At 44.3% G+C, this 16,774-nt stretch overlaps 7 non-coding genes across 7 annotated transcripts; all 7 read left to right on the top strand.

Annotated features, from left to right (window-relative positions):
• On the top strand, positions 1-191 carry LOC141197112 (U2 spliceosomal RNA). Its single transcript, XR_012269458.1, has one exon. It is a non-coding gene; the product is annotated as a U2 spliceosomal RNA (small nuclear RNA).
• Positions 192-2,926: 2,735 nt separating this feature from the next.
• LOC141197096 (U2 spliceosomal RNA) lies at positions 2,927-3,117 on the top strand. Its single transcript, XR_012269442.1, has one exon. It is a non-coding gene; the product is annotated as a U2 spliceosomal RNA (small nuclear RNA).
• A 1,097-nt stretch (positions 3,118-4,214) lies between these two features.
• On the top strand, positions 4,215-4,405 carry LOC141197098 (U2 spliceosomal RNA). Its single transcript, XR_012269444.1, has one exon. It is a non-coding gene; the product is annotated as a U2 spliceosomal RNA (small nuclear RNA).
• A 1,097-nt stretch (positions 4,406-5,502) lies between these two features.
• Positions 5,503-5,693, top strand: LOC141197099 (U2 spliceosomal RNA). The gene has a single exon (XR_012269445.1). It is a non-coding gene; the product is annotated as a U2 spliceosomal RNA (small nuclear RNA).
• Positions 5,694-11,844: 6,151 nt separating this feature from the next.
• LOC141197156 (U2 spliceosomal RNA) lies at positions 11,845-12,034 on the top strand. Its single transcript, XR_012269497.1, has one exon. It is a non-coding gene; the product is annotated as a U2 spliceosomal RNA (small nuclear RNA).
• Positions 12,035-13,149: 1,115 nt separating this feature from the next.
• LOC141197034 (U2 spliceosomal RNA) lies at positions 13,150-13,340 on the top strand. Its single transcript, XR_012269381.1, has one exon. It is a non-coding gene; the product is annotated as a U2 spliceosomal RNA (small nuclear RNA).
• Positions 13,341-14,455: 1,115 nt separating this feature from the next.
• Positions 14,456-14,646, top strand: LOC141197045 (U2 spliceosomal RNA). Its single transcript, XR_012269392.1, has one exon. It is a non-coding gene; the product is annotated as a U2 spliceosomal RNA (small nuclear RNA).
• Positions 14,647-16,774: the final 2,128 nt, after the last annotated feature.

The following is a 16,774-nucleotide window of genomic DNA, read 5'->3' on the forward strand; positions in this document are numbered from 1 at the left end:
ATCGCTTCTCGGCCTTTTGGCTAAGATCAAGTGTAGTATCTGTTCTTATCAGTTTAATATCTGATACGTCCCCTATCTGGGGACCATATATTAAATGGATTTTTAGAACAGGGAGATGGTAAAAGAGCTTGCTCTGTCCACTCCACTCATTGACCTGGTATTGCAGCATTTCCAGGACCAGTGCACTCATTCTTTAATGCAGTTTCTAAAATCAGAAAGAATTGAATTCAATGCTTTTTGTTGCTTTTGCATGTTTGTCGGATTTTTGGATGGACTTTTTGGCTTTGCTTTTCTTCTCCTCATTGTATTTTTCATGTTAAAAGTTGCAGAAGCCAGATGACAAACTCATTTTGGTTCAACTTCAGCAACTCTGCATTGCATAGCCATGTACTATAATGCAATGCTATCTATCTAGCTCTCCCTCTTTACTTCCTTTTGGATAAACAGCCATATTAGGCAAGCATTTTGGATCTTTCACCTAACTAATTACAGGTGGTGAGATAAGCTGCACAATATAATTGTTCTTTCAGTATATTGTTGCACACACACCATCTATTTAGCAAATGCCCTTGTTATCAACAGCAGCCATTTAACCTCACCTGAGCTAACAGGTACAGTGGTGGCCAAAAGTATTGGCACCCCTGCAATTCTGTCAGATAATACTCAGTTTCTTCCTGAAAATGATTGCAATCACAAATTCTTTGGTATTATTATCTTCATTTAATTTGTCTTCAATGAAAAAACAGAAAAACAATTGCCCTAAAGCCACATTGGATATAATTCCACACCAAACCTAAAAAAGGGGGTGGACAAAAGTATTGGCACTGTTTGAAAAATCATGTGATGCTTCTCTAATTCGTGTAATTAACAGCACCTGTAACTTACCTGTGGCACCTAACAGGTGTTGGCAATAACTAAATCACACTTGCAGCCAGTTAACATGGATTAAAGTTGACTCAACCTCTGTCCTGTGTCCTTGTGTGTACCACATTGAGCATGGAGAAAATAAAGAAGACCAAAGAACTGTCTGAGGACTTGAGAAACCAAATTGTGAGGAAGCATGAGCAATCTCAAGGCTACAAGTCCATCTCCAAAAACCTGAATGTTCCTGTGTCTTCCGTGCGCAGTGTCATCAAGAAGTTTAAAGCCCATGGCACTGTGGCTAACCTCCCTAGATGTGGACGGAAAAGAAAAATTGACGAGAGATTTCAATGCAAGATTGTGCGGATGGTGGATAAAGAACCTCGACTAACATCCAAACAAGTTCAAGCAACCCTGCAGTCCGAGGGTACAACAGTGTCAACCCGTACTATCCGTCGGCGTCTGAATGAAAAGGGACTGTATGGTAGGATACCCAGGAAGACCCCACTTCTTACCCCGAGACATAAAAAAGCCAGGCTGGAGTTTGCCAAAACTTACCTGAGAAAGCCTAAAACGTTTTGGAAGAATGTTCTCTGGTAAGATGAGACAAAAGTAGAGCTTTTTGGGAAAAAGCATCAACATAGAGTGTACAGGAAAAAAAAAGAGGCATTCAAAGAAAAAAACACGGTCCCTACAGTCAAACATGGCGGAGGTTCCCTGATGTTTTGGGGTTGATTTGCTGCCTCTGGCACTGGATTGCTTGACCGTGTGCATGGCATTATGAAGTCTGAAGACTACCAACAAATTTTGCAGCATAATGTAGGGCCCAGTGTGAGAAAGCAGGGTCTCCCTCAGAGGTCATGGGTCTTCCAGCAGGACAATGACCCAAAACACACTTCCAAAAGCACTATAAAATGGTTTCAGAGAAAGCACTGGAGACTTCTAAGGTGGCCAGCAATGAGTCCAGACCTGAATCCCATAGAACACCTGTGGAGAGATCTCAAAATGGCAGTTTGGAGAAGGCATCCTTCAAATATCAGGAACCTGGAGCAGTTTGCCAAAGAAGAATGGTCTACAATTCCAGCAGAGCATTGTAAGAAACTCATTGATGGTTAACGGAAGCGGTTGTTCGCAGCTATTTTGGCTAAAGGTTGTGCAACCAAGTATTAGGCTGAGGGTGCCAATACTTTTGTCTGGCCCATTTTTGGAGTTTTGTGTGAAATGATCAATGATTTGATTTTTGCTTCATTCTCTTTTGTGTTTTTTCCTTGCAAGCAAATTAAATGAAGATAATAATACCAAAGATTTGTGATTGCAATCATTTTCAGGAAGAAACTGAGTATTACCTGACAGAATTGCAGGGGTGCCAATACTTTTGGCCACCACTGTATGTGCGCTGGTTACTCTGCTGCACTTAAAATGTCTTTTTTGGCTTGCTCCAATGCCTTTTCTGAAACGTTGTCTCCCTCTGGTGGAACACTGACTTCTTTCATTTAACGCCTGCAGACTATAAAAAATAACCCAACCCAAAAAGTTTGGTTGATTAGTCTGTGGCATTCTTTTAAACTGTTGCTTATGGCGGTCTCTGTGAGCTTCTCAGTGCCGTTCAACCAGCCAGGTATCCTGCCTGCAGTAGATGGAATGTGGCAATGGAACACTGGCTGCGCGTGTCATAATAGGCTCTGAGCCTTTATATACCAGCGCACGGCAGCAGCCACCTTCAGTCTGCTGCTGGACAGCCAGCAGCAGCAGGAAAGGTAAGTAATCAGCAACACTCCTGCTAAGGGTAGACAGCTGCTCGTCCCCCCCTTAATTGGTTCTCCTCCCTTCCACCGGTGTTGAGGCGGGTGGGAACAGCAGGGGGTGAGGGTGCTGTGCTAAAATAGTTGGAGTCATGCAGATCTAAAACGCGTGGATTGCTTTAGCAGCAAGCCGAAAAGTGCAGGCATGTAAGGGATCTAGAGGTTGACAACATGTCTTCTTAACGGTAGCCCAGGTGGCCATCTCCACAAATGGACTTTTCAGGATCCGAGGGTGGCACCGTAGGCTGAAACCAATTCTGGTTATCGCTTCTCGGCCTTTTGGCTAAGATCAAGTGTAGTATCTGTTCTTATCAGTTTAATATCTGATACGTCCCCTATCTGGGGACCATATATTAAATGGATTTTTAGAACAGGGAGATGGTAAAAGAGCTTGCTCTGTCCACTCCACGCATTGACCTGGTATTGCAGCATTTCCAGGACCAGTGCACTCATTCTTTAATGCAGTTTCTAAAATCAGAAAGAATTGAATTCAATGCTTTTTGCTGCTTTTGCTTGTTTGTCGGATTTTTGGATGGACTTTTTGGCTTTGCTTTTCTTCTCCTCATTGTATTTTTCATGTTAAAAGTTGCAGAAGCCAGATGACAAACTCATTTTGGTTCAACTTCAGCAACTCTGCATTGCATAGCCATGTACTGTAATGCAATGCTATCTATCTAGCTCTCCCTCTTTACTTCCTTTTGGATAAACAGCCATATTAGGCAAGCATTTTGGAGCTTTCACCTAACTAATTACAGGTGGTGAGATAAGCTGCACAATATAATTGTTCTTTCAGTATATTGTTGCACACACACCATCTATTTAGCAAATGCCCTTATTATCAACAGCAGCCATTTAAACTCACCTGAGCTAACAGGTATGTGCGCTGGTTACTCTGCTGCACTTAAAATGTCTTTTTTGGCTTGCTCCAATGCCTTTTCTGAAACGTTGTCTCCCTCTGGTGGAACACTGACTTCTTTCATTTAACGCCTGCAGACTATAAAAAATAACCCAACCCAAAAAGTTTGGTTGATTAGTCTGTGGCATTCTTTTAAACTGTTGCTTATGGCGGTCTCTGTGAGCTTCTCAGTGCCGTTCAACCAGCCAGGTATCCTGCCTGCAGTAGATGGAATGTGGCAATGGAACACTGGCTGCGCGTGTCATAATAGGCTCTGAGCCTTTATATACCAGCGCACGGCAGCAGCCACCTTCAGTCTGCTGCTGGACAGCGAGCAGCAGCAAGAAAGGTAAGTAATCAGCAACACTCCTGCTAAGTGTAGACAGCTGCTCGTCCCCACCTTAAATGTTCTCCTCCCTTCCACCGGTGTTGAGGCGGGTGGGAACAGCAGGGGGTGAGGGTGCTGTGCTAAAATAGTTGGAGTCATGCAGATCTAAAACGCGTGGATTGCTGCAGCAGCAAGCCGAAAAGTGCAGGCATGTAAGGGATCTAGAGGTTGACAACATGTCTTCTTAACGGGAGTCCAGGTGGCCATCTCCACAAATGGACTTTTCAGGATCCGAGGGTGGCACCGTAGGCCGAAACCAATTCTGGTTATCGCTTCTCGGCCTTTTGGCTAAGATCAAGTGTAGTATCTGTTCTTATCAGTTTAATATCTGATACGTCCCCTATCTGGGGACCATATATTAAATGGATTTTTAAAACAGGGAGATGGTAAAAGAGCTTGCTCTGTCCACTCCACGCATTGACCTGGTATTGCAGCATTTCCAGGACCAGTGCACTCATTCTTTAATGCAGTTTCTAAAATCAAAAAGAATTGAATTCAATGCTTTTTGTTGCTTTTGCTTGTTTGTCGGATTTTTGGATGGACTTTTTTGCTTTGCTTTTCTTCTCCTCATTGTATTTTTCATGTTAAAAGTTGCAGAAGCCAGATGACAAACTCATTTTGGTTCAACTTCAGCAACTCTGCATTGCATAGCCATGTACTGTAATGCAATGCTATCTATCTAGCTCTCCCTCTTTACTTCCTTTTGGATAAACAGCCATATTAGGCAAGCATTTTGGAGCTTTCACCTAACTAATTACAGGTGGTGAGATAAGCTGCACAATATAATTGTTCTTTCAGTATAATGTTGCACACACACCATCTATTTAGCAAATGCCATTGTTATCAACAGCAGCCATTTAAACTCACCTGAGCTAACAGGTATGTGCGCTGGTTACTCTGCTGCACTTAAAATGTCTTTTTTGGCTTGCTCCAATGCCTTTTCTGAAACGTTGTCTCCCTCTGGTGGAACACTGACTTCTTTCATTTAACGCCTGCAGACTATAAAAAATAACCCAACCCAAAAAGTTTGGTTGATTAGTCTGTGGCATTCTTTTAAACTGTTGCTTATGGCGGTCTCTGTGAGCTTCTCAGTGCCGTTCAACCAGCCAGGTATCCTGCCTGCAGTAGATGGAATGTGGCAATGGAACACTGGCTGCGCGTGTCATAATAGGCTCTGAGCCTTTATATACCAGCGCACGGCAGCAGCCACCTTCAGTCTGCTGCTGGACAGCGAGCAGCAGCAAGAAAGGTAAGTAATCAGCAACACTCCTGCTAAGTGTAGACAGCTGCTCGTCCCCAACTTAAATGTTCTCCTCCCTTCCACCGGTGTTGAGGCGGGTGGGAACAGCAGGGGGTGAGGGTGCTGTGCTAAAATAGTTGGAGTCATGCAGATCTAAAACGCGTGGATTGCTGCAGCAGCAAGCCGAAAAGTGCAGGCATGTAAGGGATCTAGAGGTTGACAACATGTCTTCTTAACGGGAGTCCAGGTGGCCATCTCCACAAATGGACTTTTCAGGATCCGAGGGTGGCACCGTAGGCCGAAACCAATTCTGGTTATCGCTTCTCGGCCTTTTGGCTAAGATCAAGTGTAGTATCTGTTCTTATCAGTTTAATATCTGATACGTCCCCTATCTGGGGACCATATATTAAATGGATTTTTAAAACAGGGAGATGGTAAAAGAGCTTGCTCTGTCCACTCCACGCATTGACCTGGTATTGCAGCATTTCCAGGACCAGTGCACTCATTCTTTAATGCAGTTTCTAAAATCAAAAAGAATTGAATTCAATGCTTTTTGTTGCTTTTGCTTGTTTGTCGGATTTTTGGATGGACTTTTTTGCTTTGCTTTTCTTCTCCTCATTGTATTTTTCATGTTAAAAGTTGCAGAAGCCAGATGACAAACTCATTTTGGTTCAACTTCAGCAACTCTGCATTGCATAGCCATGTACTGTAATGCAATGCTATCTATCTAGCTCTCCCTCTTTACTTCCTTTTGGATAAACAGCCATATTAGGCAAGCATTTTGGAGCTTTCACCTAACTAATTACAGGTGGTGAGATAAGCTGCACAATATAATTGTTCTTTCAGTATATTGTTGCACACACACCATCTATTTAGCAAATGCCCTTGTTATCAACAGCAGCCATTTAAACTCACCTGAGCTAACAGGTATGTGCGCTGGTTACTCTGCTGAACTTAAAATGTCTTTTTTGGCTTGCTCCAATGCCTTTTCTGAAACGTTGTCTCCCTCTGGTGGAACACTGACTTCTTTCATTTAACGCCTGCAGACTATAAAAAATAACCCAACCCAAAAGTTTGGTTGATTAGTCTGTGGCATTCTTTTAAACTGTTGCTTATGGCAGTCTCTGTGAGCTTCTCAGTGCCGTTCAACCAGCCAGGTATCCTGCCTGCAGTAGATGGAATGTGGCAATGGAACACTGGCTGCGCGTGTCATAATAGGCTCTGAGCCTTAATATACCTGCGCACGGCAGCAGCCACCTTCAGTCTGCTGCTGGACAGCCAGCAGCAGCAGGAAAGGTAAGTAATCAGCAACACTCCTGCTAAGGGTAGACAGCTGCTTATCCCCCCCTTAATTGGTTCTCCTCCCTTCCACCGGTGTTGAGGCGGGTGGGAACAGCAGGGGGTGAGGGTGCTGTGCTAAAATAGTTGGAGTCATGCAGATCTAAAACGCGTGGATTGCTGCAGCAGCAAGCCGAAAAGTGCAGGCATGTAAGGGATCTAGAGGTTGACAACATGTCTTCTTAACGGGAGTCCAGGTGGCCATCTCCACAAATGGACTTTTCAGGATCCGAGGGTGGCACCGTAGGCCGAAACCAATTCTGGTTATCGCTTCTCGGCCTTTTGGCACGATCTATCAGGTTTACCTTTGTGGTCTTGCCTGTGAGGTGCTCTTGGTACCCTTTCTCTCGGCCTGGGGGGATCGTTCCTCTTCGGAGGGACTTAACCCCCCTGCTGCTATTGGGAGGAAGGATTAGTCCGGGAGCAACGGGAAGGGATCCCATGAAGGCTTGCGCCTTTCAGAGAGAAGAGTCGGTACGTTCCTGAGTGAAGGATGCCGGCAACGCTCACATATTCATCGGGTGATGCCCGGATGCGGAACACCGTGAGGATTGAAGTTGGAGCAGCATCGAGGATGGAGAAGAATTTGGACTACATCTGCCATAGGATTCTTCTTGGAGTTCTGGAGTTTCGGCAGGAAGATATATTCTGCTTCCAGGACAACGAGTACAAGGGGACTTACACCATCACCTTCAAGAGCCAGGGATGCTGTCAGCAAATCGTACAAAAGGTAAACGAGAAAAACTACTTAGATGAATTGGATGGACTAACCTTTTGTCTCTTGTATGCTTATGACGAGATCCCCATCGTGGTGCATTTCCCAAACCCCTTTGTGGAAGCTGCAGACATCTCGACCTACCTTACCCGCTATTGTGATGATCTGAGATACCTGGGTACTGTGAAGAACGCGGTAGGCTTCTGGTGCGGCAAGAGAAGGTATATGGCCCGTCTAAAGAGGGACCTTAGTGGAGTGGGAGGAATGCTACACCCTCCCTCAACCTTCGTAATCGGTAAGAGCAGAGGCTACTTATTTTATCCTGGAATGCCAGTATGTTGCAGGAACTGTGGACAAATGGGTCATACCCAAACATCCTGCACGGGCAGGAAAGTAGACCGCTGCAATAATTGCAGCTGTTATGGACATTTAATGAAGGACTGTCCCGCTGGGAGGAAATGTAATCTCTGCGGTGAGGCGGGGCACATGTTCCGAGGATGCTCCAACAGGACCAGGACCTACGCAGAAGCTGCATCTTCTGAAGCTGAGCCGATGCGCCCACCGGTCTTCACTGGCAGGCCGGCGTCGGAGGGTGGTTCGAAGGGCGAGAAGGCTGGGATGGAGCAGGGAGCCGGAGGCCCCTCTGGGGCGGCCCCTGCATCGAAGTCCCTTAACGATGGGCGGACCTCGCATGGACCGGAGCGGGGGGGTCCTCCTTCTGGGAGGGTATCCTCCGTATCGATGGTTCCCGATACCGATCCTGTTGGGCTGGAGGGTGGTGCCCCTGTGCGGTTGGCTATAGGGGACCACGCAGCGATGGCCTCAGGATCTTCCAGGGCGATTAGCCAGCCAGATGAGGGGGCTTTGCTTCTAGGTGGCGAACATCAGGAAATCTGTGTTGCTGATCTTGTCCTGATGGACCAGTCTCCCCCCCTGGAGGAGGTGGAGGAAGAGGAGGACTGCACCAGTGACCTAGTGGATTCTGCCCCGAAAAAGAGACGGAATGTCGAAGCCCCAGCGTCTCCTGGAATGTGGCTGGGAACCGTGACCTACGAGGGGGCAACCGCCGGCTCACAGAATATCGAGTCGTTTGGTTCCTCTAGCCCAGATGTCCTGGAGCAATTTGATATACAGGGCTTTGAGTCAGGTGTCCTCATGGAAGATCCACCACCCTGACCTATGAATGCCCACATTAAGACTTGTCTCACTGAATGTGAGGTCATTAAAGAGCCCAGTTCGTAGGGCTGCTCTATTTAAGTACTTAGAAACCACTGACTTTGACATATGTTTATTACAGGAATGCGGGATACAACATGCACTAAATTATAATGATATCAAGACAGATTGGAGACTGGGGCCCTCCATCTGGTCTGGCTCCAACGACAACAAGTCAGCGGGGGTGGGCTTCCTCTGTTATGGGAGAAATATTACTATAAATACTGTCACAGAAATAGTACCAGGCAGAGTGGTTTTAGTGCATTTTAAATTTAATGGTTTTATCCTACGTGTAATGAATGTTTATGCTCCCCCTGATAAGCAAGAGAGAATTAATTTATTTGGGATATTGCCATTGTACTGTACTGGGTCACCTCCCCTGATCGTAGGGGGTGATTTTAATTGTCTTTGTGCTAGTGAACAACGAGCGGGGGGTGACCCTTTACGCAAATTGGATAAGTCATGTCATCTATTGAAAGATTTTATAACTGATTTTAAATTATGCGATGCGTGGAGGTCACTCCTGCCGACGGACCCTGGTTACACGTGGTCCGGAAGAGGGGTGTCCTCCAGGATCGATTTTATTTTCCTATCAGATGATTTTAACCCTGTAAAATGTGTTTTAACATCAAATATATTTTCTGACCATAAGGGCTTGGAGGTGCACCTAGAATACCGGGATGAACAGAGGGTCAACAGGGGCCTCTGGCGTCTAAGTACTTACCTGCTGGAGGACCCTCTGATTCGACAAGACTTTGTTAAAGCATATCAAGCCTGGCGGCGACAAAAACCTTCTGATGCCCCTATGGTAACCTGGTGGGAAATTTTGAAAAAAAAAGTCAGAATGTTTTTTATAAAAGCAGGGAGACGTAAAGCCAGAGAGAAAAAAAGATGTTTTAGTGATCTTAACACCAAACTGCAAACACTTTTTAAATTCAAAGAGCTAGGGGTGGAGGTGGGAGATGATATTGCTAGCCTAAAAACTGAAATCCAGAACTGCATAGACACAAAGGGGAAAGAGATTATTTTTAACTCTAGAGTGCAGCACTTGGAGGAGGGGGAGAAGTGCTCTCGCTTCTTCTTCAAAAAAGTCAAGGATAAAAGAGAAGTGATCACAAATCTAGAGGGTGAAACATCTATGCAGGGAATGTTGAATGCTACTTTTAACTTTTATAAGCATCTTTTTAGTAAAAAGTATATTGATGAGTCCTTTTTATCTGATGCTCTTAATGATCTCGATTTTAAGTTAAATTTTACAGACCAGGAGTTTTTAGAACGCGATATTGTTTTAGAGGAATTATTTTATGTTTTTAAAAGTTTCTCTAAGGGTAAAGCACCTGGGTGTGACGGACTACCTGTAGAATTTTACCTTACTTTTTGGGACATTTTAAAAGAGGACCTTTTTATGCTTTTTAAAGAAGTTTTTATTTCTGAACAGTTGCCATTTTCGTGGAGGAGAGGAGTGGTGTCTTTGATATATAAAAAAGGTGACCGCAGTACTCTAGCGAATTGGAGACCCATAACTCTCCTAAATGTTGATTACAAGGTACTTGCTAAGGTGGTTGCTGACCGGCTCAGGAGTGTCATTGCCAAACTGATCCGGCCTGAGCAGGTGTGTAGTGTACCAGGCAGAAGTATTTCAGAGGTTTTAAACGTATTAAGGGATGTAATTTGGTATTCCAGAGACCGGGGTCAAAATGTAGCTCTTTTAGCCCTAGATTTTGAAAAAGCTTTCGATAGAGTCTCTCATAGATTTCTTTTTAGAGTTTTAAAAAGAATGGGTATCCCTAATATGCTTTTAAATTGTATTAAGATTTTATATAAAAATTGTTTTAGTCAAATTTCTCTTAATGGCTTTTTAACAGATGGAGTTCCCCTTGAGTCCGGAGTGAAGCAGGGATGCCCCTTGTCGCCCATCCTGTTCATCTGCGCCATGGAGCCCCTGCTGAGCGCAATAAGGAAAGACAAAGTGATTAGAGGGGTTCCTGTTCCTGGCGGAGGTGGCAGTGATGTGAGAGTCTTTGGCTACATGGATGACGTGACGGTTGTGTGCGTGGACCCTGCTTCCCTCCGGAGGGCGGTGTTGCGCATTGAATTTTTTTCCCAGGCATCCGGGTTTAAACTTAATTTAAATAAATCTGAATGTCTGACTTTGGGATCCTGGGACACCGCCCAACTCCCGCAGCTCACTATAAAACGAGACAATGTAAAAATTCTTGGAGTTGTTTTTAACGAGGAGAATGTGGGAACTCAAAGCTGGGAGAATGTCATAGAAAAAATGTCAAAGAAAATATCATTTTGGGGTTTGAGGTCCCTAACAATGGAGGGGAAAATTTTAATTATAAAATCAGTGTTGTTACCCCTCATACTGTATATAGCTATGGTGTACCCCCCCTCTGATGTTTTAATTAAAAAAATGACTAGGATGATCTTTATGTTTTTATGGAACTCCAAAATGGAAAAATTAAGGAGAGAAATAATGAGGAAGAATAAAATGAACGGCGGAAGGGATGTCCCCGATTTACATATTTATTTGTATTTAAATTATTTCTGCTTTTGTTTCAAACATTTTAATGGTAATAGTGCGCTAAGTTATTTTTTAAAATATACTTGTGGGATGATTTTTAAAAGATGGTTTAAGTTGTCGTTGAATTCCCCTGTTTTACTATGCCCCCCCAAACACCAAGCAATCTTAGAAAAGACTGTTCGATTTTATAGCCTTGGTGATTTTAATATGGACATTTTTAAAGACCGCAAGAAGCTTTTATCTTTTCTGAGGAGGAATGAAGATGTGACCCCCATAGTAAATTTCTCAGAAGAGAGATCAAAGCAAGTTTGGAAGAATGTCTTCGGGAAATTCTTAGCAAATGGACATAAGGACATCGCATGGATGGTGGTCCACCAGTGCCTCCCCACCAGAGAGTTTCAACACAGGAGAGGCCTGGTGGCCAGAGCAAAATGCCCCAGAGACTCATGTGTTAATGACGAAACCACCTTGCACCTTATGTGGAATTGCCCATTTGCACAGGAACTTTGGCACAAAGTTGGGATTCTTTTAAAATGGACTTGCGGTTTAAGAGATTTTAACCATGAATATGTTTTATATGGCCTTTTTAAATGTCCGACCCCTCAACAGTATTGTATATGTTGGTGTATGATTAACTGTTTTAAAGACGCCCTTTGGAAGGCACACAATATTTTACTTTTTAAACGTGATGCTATTTCTGTGAACGATTGTCTTAAAATTGCTTTTAGTCAGATGTATATTTATTACTTGAGGGATGTCAAATGTATTGGGAGGAGGGATGCTAATCGTATATGGGGTTTTTATGGGTGGAATTCTGTGTTTTATTAATGTATTGTTTGTGTTGCTGTTTTTGATTGTAAACCATCTTTTACGCACATAATAAAATATGTTGAAACCTGATCTGTTCTTATCAGTTTAATATCTGATACGTCCCCTATCTGGGGACCATATATTAAATGGATTTTTAGAACAGGGAGATGGAAAAAGAGCTTGCTCTGTCCACTCCACGCATTGACCTGGTATTGCAGTATCTCCAGGACCGGTGCACCCCTTCTTTAATGCAGTTTCTAAAATCAGAAAGAATTGAATTCAATGTTTTTTGTTCATTTTGCTTGTTTGTCGGATTTTGGGATGGACTCTTTGGCTTTGCTTTTCTTCTCCTCATTGGATTTTTCATGTTCAAAGTTGCAGAAGCCAGATTACAAGCTCATTTTGGTTCAACTTCAGCAACTGTGCATTGCATTGCCATGTAATGTGATGCAATGCTATCTTTCTAGCTCTCCCTTTTTACTTCCTTTTGGATAAACAGACATATTAGGCAAGCATTTTGGAGCTTTCACCTAAATAACTACAGGTGGTGAGATAAGCTGCACAATATAATTGACCTTTCAGTATATTGTTGCACACACACCATCTATTTAGCAAATGCCCTTGTTATCAACAGCAGCCTTTTAAACTCACCTGAGCTAACAGGTATGTGCGCTGGTTACTCTGCTGCGCTTAAAATTTCTTTTTTGGTTTGCTACAATGCCTTTTCTGAAACGTTGTCTCCTTCTGCTGGAACACTGACTTCTTTCATTTAATGCCTGCAGACTATAAAAGAGAACCCAACCCAAAAAGTTTGGTTGATTAGTCTGTGGCATTCTGTTAAACTGTTGCTTATGGCGGTCTCTGTGAGCTTCTCAGCGACATTCAGCCAGCCAGGTATCCTGCCTGCAGTAGATGGAATGTGGCAATGGAACGCTGGCTGCGCGTGTCATAATAGGCTCTGAGCCTTTATATACCTGTGCACAGCAGCAGCCACCTTCAGTCTGCTGCTGGACAGCCAGCAGCAGCAGCAGCAGGAGAGGTATGTAATCAGGAGCCCTCCTGCTAAGGGTAGACAGCTGCTCGTTCCACCCCACCCCCCGCCTTAATTGGTTCTCCTCCCTTCCAACGGTGTTGAGGCGGGTGGGAACAGCAGGGGGTGAAGGTGCTGTGTTTAAAGAGGTGGAGTTATGCAGATCTAAAACGCGTGGATTGCAGCAGCAGCAAGCCGAAAAGTGCAGGCATGTAAGGGATCTAGAGGTTGACAACATGTCTTCTTAACGGGAGTCCAGGAGCTCATCTCCACAAATGGACTTTTCAGGATCCTTGGGTGGCTCCGTAGTTTGAAACCAATTCTGGTTATCGCTTCTCGGCCTTTTGGCTAAGATCAAGTGTAGTATCTGTTCTTATCAGTTTAATATCTGATACGTCCCCTATCTGGGGACCATATATTAAATGGATTTTTAGAACAGGGAGATGGAAAAAGAGCTTGCTCTGTCCACTCCACGCATTGACCTGGTATTGCAGTATCTCCAGGACCGGTGCACCCCTTCTTTAATGCAGTTTCTAAAATCAGAAAGAATTGAATTCAATGTTTTTTGTTCATTTTGCTTGTTTGTCGGATTTTGGGATGGACTCTTTGGCTTTGCTTTTCTTCTCCTCATTGGATTTTTCATGTTCAAAGTTGCAGAAGCCAGATTACAAGCTCATTTTGGTTCAACTTCAGCAACTGTGCATTGCATTGCCATGTAATGTGATGCAATGCTATCTTTCTAGCTCTCCCTTTTTACTTCCTTTTGGATAAACAGACATATTAGGCAAGCATTTTGGAGCTTTCACCTAAATAACTACAGGTGGTGAGATAAGCTGCACAATATAATTGACCTTTCAGTATATTGTTGCACACACACCATCTATTTAGCAAATGCCCTTGTTATCAACAGCAGCCTTTTAAACTCACCTGAGCTAACAGGTATGTGCGCTGGTTACTCTGCTGCGCTTAAAATTTCTTTTTTGGTTTGCTACAATGCCTTTTCTGAAACGTTGTCTCCTTCTGCTGGAACACTGACTTCTTTCATTTAATGCCTGCAGACTATAAAAGAGAACCCAACCCAAAAAGTTTGGTTGATTAGTCTGTGGCATTCTGTTAAACTGTTGCTTATGGCGGTCTCTGTGAGCTTCTCAGCGACATTCAGCCAGCCAGGTATCCTGCCTGCAGTAGATGGAATGTGGCAATGGAACGCTGGCTGCGCGTGTCATAATAGGCTCTGAGCCTTTATATACCTGTGCACAGCAGCAGCCACCTTCAGTCTGCTGCTGGACAGCCAGCAGCAGCAGCAGCAGAAGAGGTATGTAATCAGGAGCCCTCCTGCTAAGGGTAGACAGCTGCTTGTTCCACCCCACCCCCCGCCTTAATTGGTTCTCCTCCCTTCCAACGGTGTTGAGGCGGGTGGGAACAGCAGGGGGTGAAGGTGCTGTGTTTAAAGAGGTGGAGTTATGCAGATCTAAAACGCGTGGATTGCAGCAGCAGCAAGCCGAAAAGTGCAGGCATGTAAGGGATCTAGAGGTTGACAACATGTCTTCTTAACGGGAGTCCAGGAGCTCATCTCCACAAATGGACTTTTCAGGATCCTTGGGTGGCTCCGTAGTTTGAAACCAATTCTGGTTATCGCTTCTCGGCCTTTTGGCTAAGATCAAGTGTAGTATCTGTTCTTATCAGTTTAATATCTGATACGTCCCCTATCTGGGGACCATATATTAAATGGATTTTTAGAACAGGGAGATGGAAAAAGAGCTTGCTCTGTCCACTCCACGCATTGACCTGGTATTGCAGTATCTCCAGGACCGGTGCACCCCTTCTTTAATGCAGTTTCTAAAATCAGAAAGAATTGAATTCAATGTTTTTTGTTCATTTTGCTTGTTTGTCGGATTTTGGGATGGACTCTTTGGCTTTGCTTTTCTTCTCCTCATTGGATTTTTCATGTTCAAAGTTGCAGAAGCCAGATTACAAGCTCATTTTGGTTCAACTTCAGCAACTGTGCATTGCATTGCCATGTAATGTGATGCAATGCTATCTTTCTAGCTCTCCCTTTTTACTTCCTTTTGGATAAACAGACATATTAGGCAAGCATTTTGGAGCTTTCACCTAAATAACTACAGGTGGTGAGATAAGCTGCACAATATAATTGACCTTTCAGTATATTGTTGCACACACACCATCTATTTAGCAAATGCCCTTGTTATCAACAGCAGCCTTTTAAACTCACCTGAGCTAACAGGTATGTGCGCTGGTTACTCTGCTGCGCTTAAAATTTCTTTTTTGGTTTGCTACAATGCCTTTTCTGAAACGTTGTCTCCTTCTGCTGGAACACTGACTTCTTTCATTTAATGCCTGCAGACTATAAAAGAGAACCCAACCCAAAAAGTTTGGTTGATTAGTCTGTGGCATTCTGTTAAACTGTTGCTTATGGCGGTCTCTGTGAGCTTCTCAGCGACATTCAGCCAGCCAGGTATCCTGCCTGCAGTAGATGGAATGTGGCAATGGAACGCTGGCTGCGCGTGTCATAATAGGCTCTGAGCCTTTATATACCTGTGCACAGCAGCAGCCACCTTCAGTCTGCTGCTGGACAGCCAGCAGCAGCAGCAGCAGGAGAGGTATGTAATCAGGAGCCCTCCTGCTAAGGGTAGACAGCTGCTCGTTCCACCCCACCCCCCGCCTTAATTGGTTCTCCTCCCTTCCAACGGTGTTGAGGCGGGTGGGAACAGCAGGGGGTGAAGGTGCTGTGTTTAAAGAGGTGGAGTTATGCAGATCTAAAACGCGTGGATTGCAGCAGCAGCAAGCCGAAAAGTGCAGGCATGTAAGGGATCTAGAGGTTGACAACATGTCTTCTTAACGGGAGTCCAGGAGCTCATCTCCACAAATGGACTTTTCAGGATCCTTGGGTGGCTCCGTAGTTTGAAACCAATTCTGGTTATCGCTTCTCGGCCTTTTGGCTAAGACCATTTGGTTGCAGCCTGATAGGTGCGAGTTCTCTGGAGGAATCCAGGCCTTTTTGCGAAAGGATTTGGCGATTTTCTGTGGTATTATACCGACAGGTTTTGAAGATGAACTTCGTGAAGAATACTATCCGAATTGGAGTGGATCCATCAGTTTCCGAGAGGAATAATGTGTCCTTCATCGTGGAGAAACTTTTGGAAGGAAAAGCTGGAGCAAAACGAGGCGACTTCTACAGCGTCAACGAGTTTCCTAAATCAGGTACATATGACGTGACTTTTGTAGAAGAAAATACCTGCCTTGATGTGTTTGAGTGGCTTCGGAGTCACACTGATGATCCTTTCTTGGAAGGGGTGTGGTTTGAACCCTTGTTTGGACTTCAAGAAAAGATTGTGTGGGTAACAGTTTATAACCCTTTTACTGAGCCAGCATTGCTTGAAGGCTTCCTTGCACGGTACTGTGATTATGTGCGTAAAGGGGAAAAGCAGTTTAATTCTTTAGGTATTTTCAACTGCAAATACAAGTTTCGGGTGAAACTGAAGAAGGATCCTGGAAGTGTGGGAGGCTTTAGACATCCTCCTGCGAATTTTTCTGTGGCGGGACATAGGGGCTTCCTTTACTATGTAGGGCAGCCTATGTATTGCAGGAAATGTTACTGCTTTGGACATGTGCAGGATGCATGTAAGAAAGGGCAATGTTGCCGTAACTGCAAAGAGGAGGGGCATGTGGCAAGTGCGTGCCCGAAGCCCAAGGCTTGTGACATGTGTGGAAGTGGTGAGCACATGTTTAAAGATTGCCCGCAGGGTGTGCCCAGGAAAACTGATAAGGAGAGGAAAAAGGAGGAGGAGGAGAGGAGGGTTTTGCAGCAGATAGAAAGAGAAACTGCTAGAATGGAGAGAGAGCAGAGGAGGCGGAGTGAAAGGTCTGCCCCTGAAACTGTGAGTCTGAGGCCTGCTTACCAGAAGGAGAAAAAGGCACCTAAAATGGAGAAG

This window comes from Phyllobates terribilis, unplaced genomic scaffold (assembly GCF_046119375.1).
Source record: "Phyllobates terribilis strain yellow unplaced genomic scaffold, ASM4611937v1 Scaffold_79__1_contigs__length_6888602, whole genome shotgun sequence".
Classification (NCBI taxonomy): domain Eukaryota; kingdom Metazoa; phylum Chordata; class Amphibia; order Anura; family Dendrobatidae; genus Phyllobates; species Phyllobates terribilis.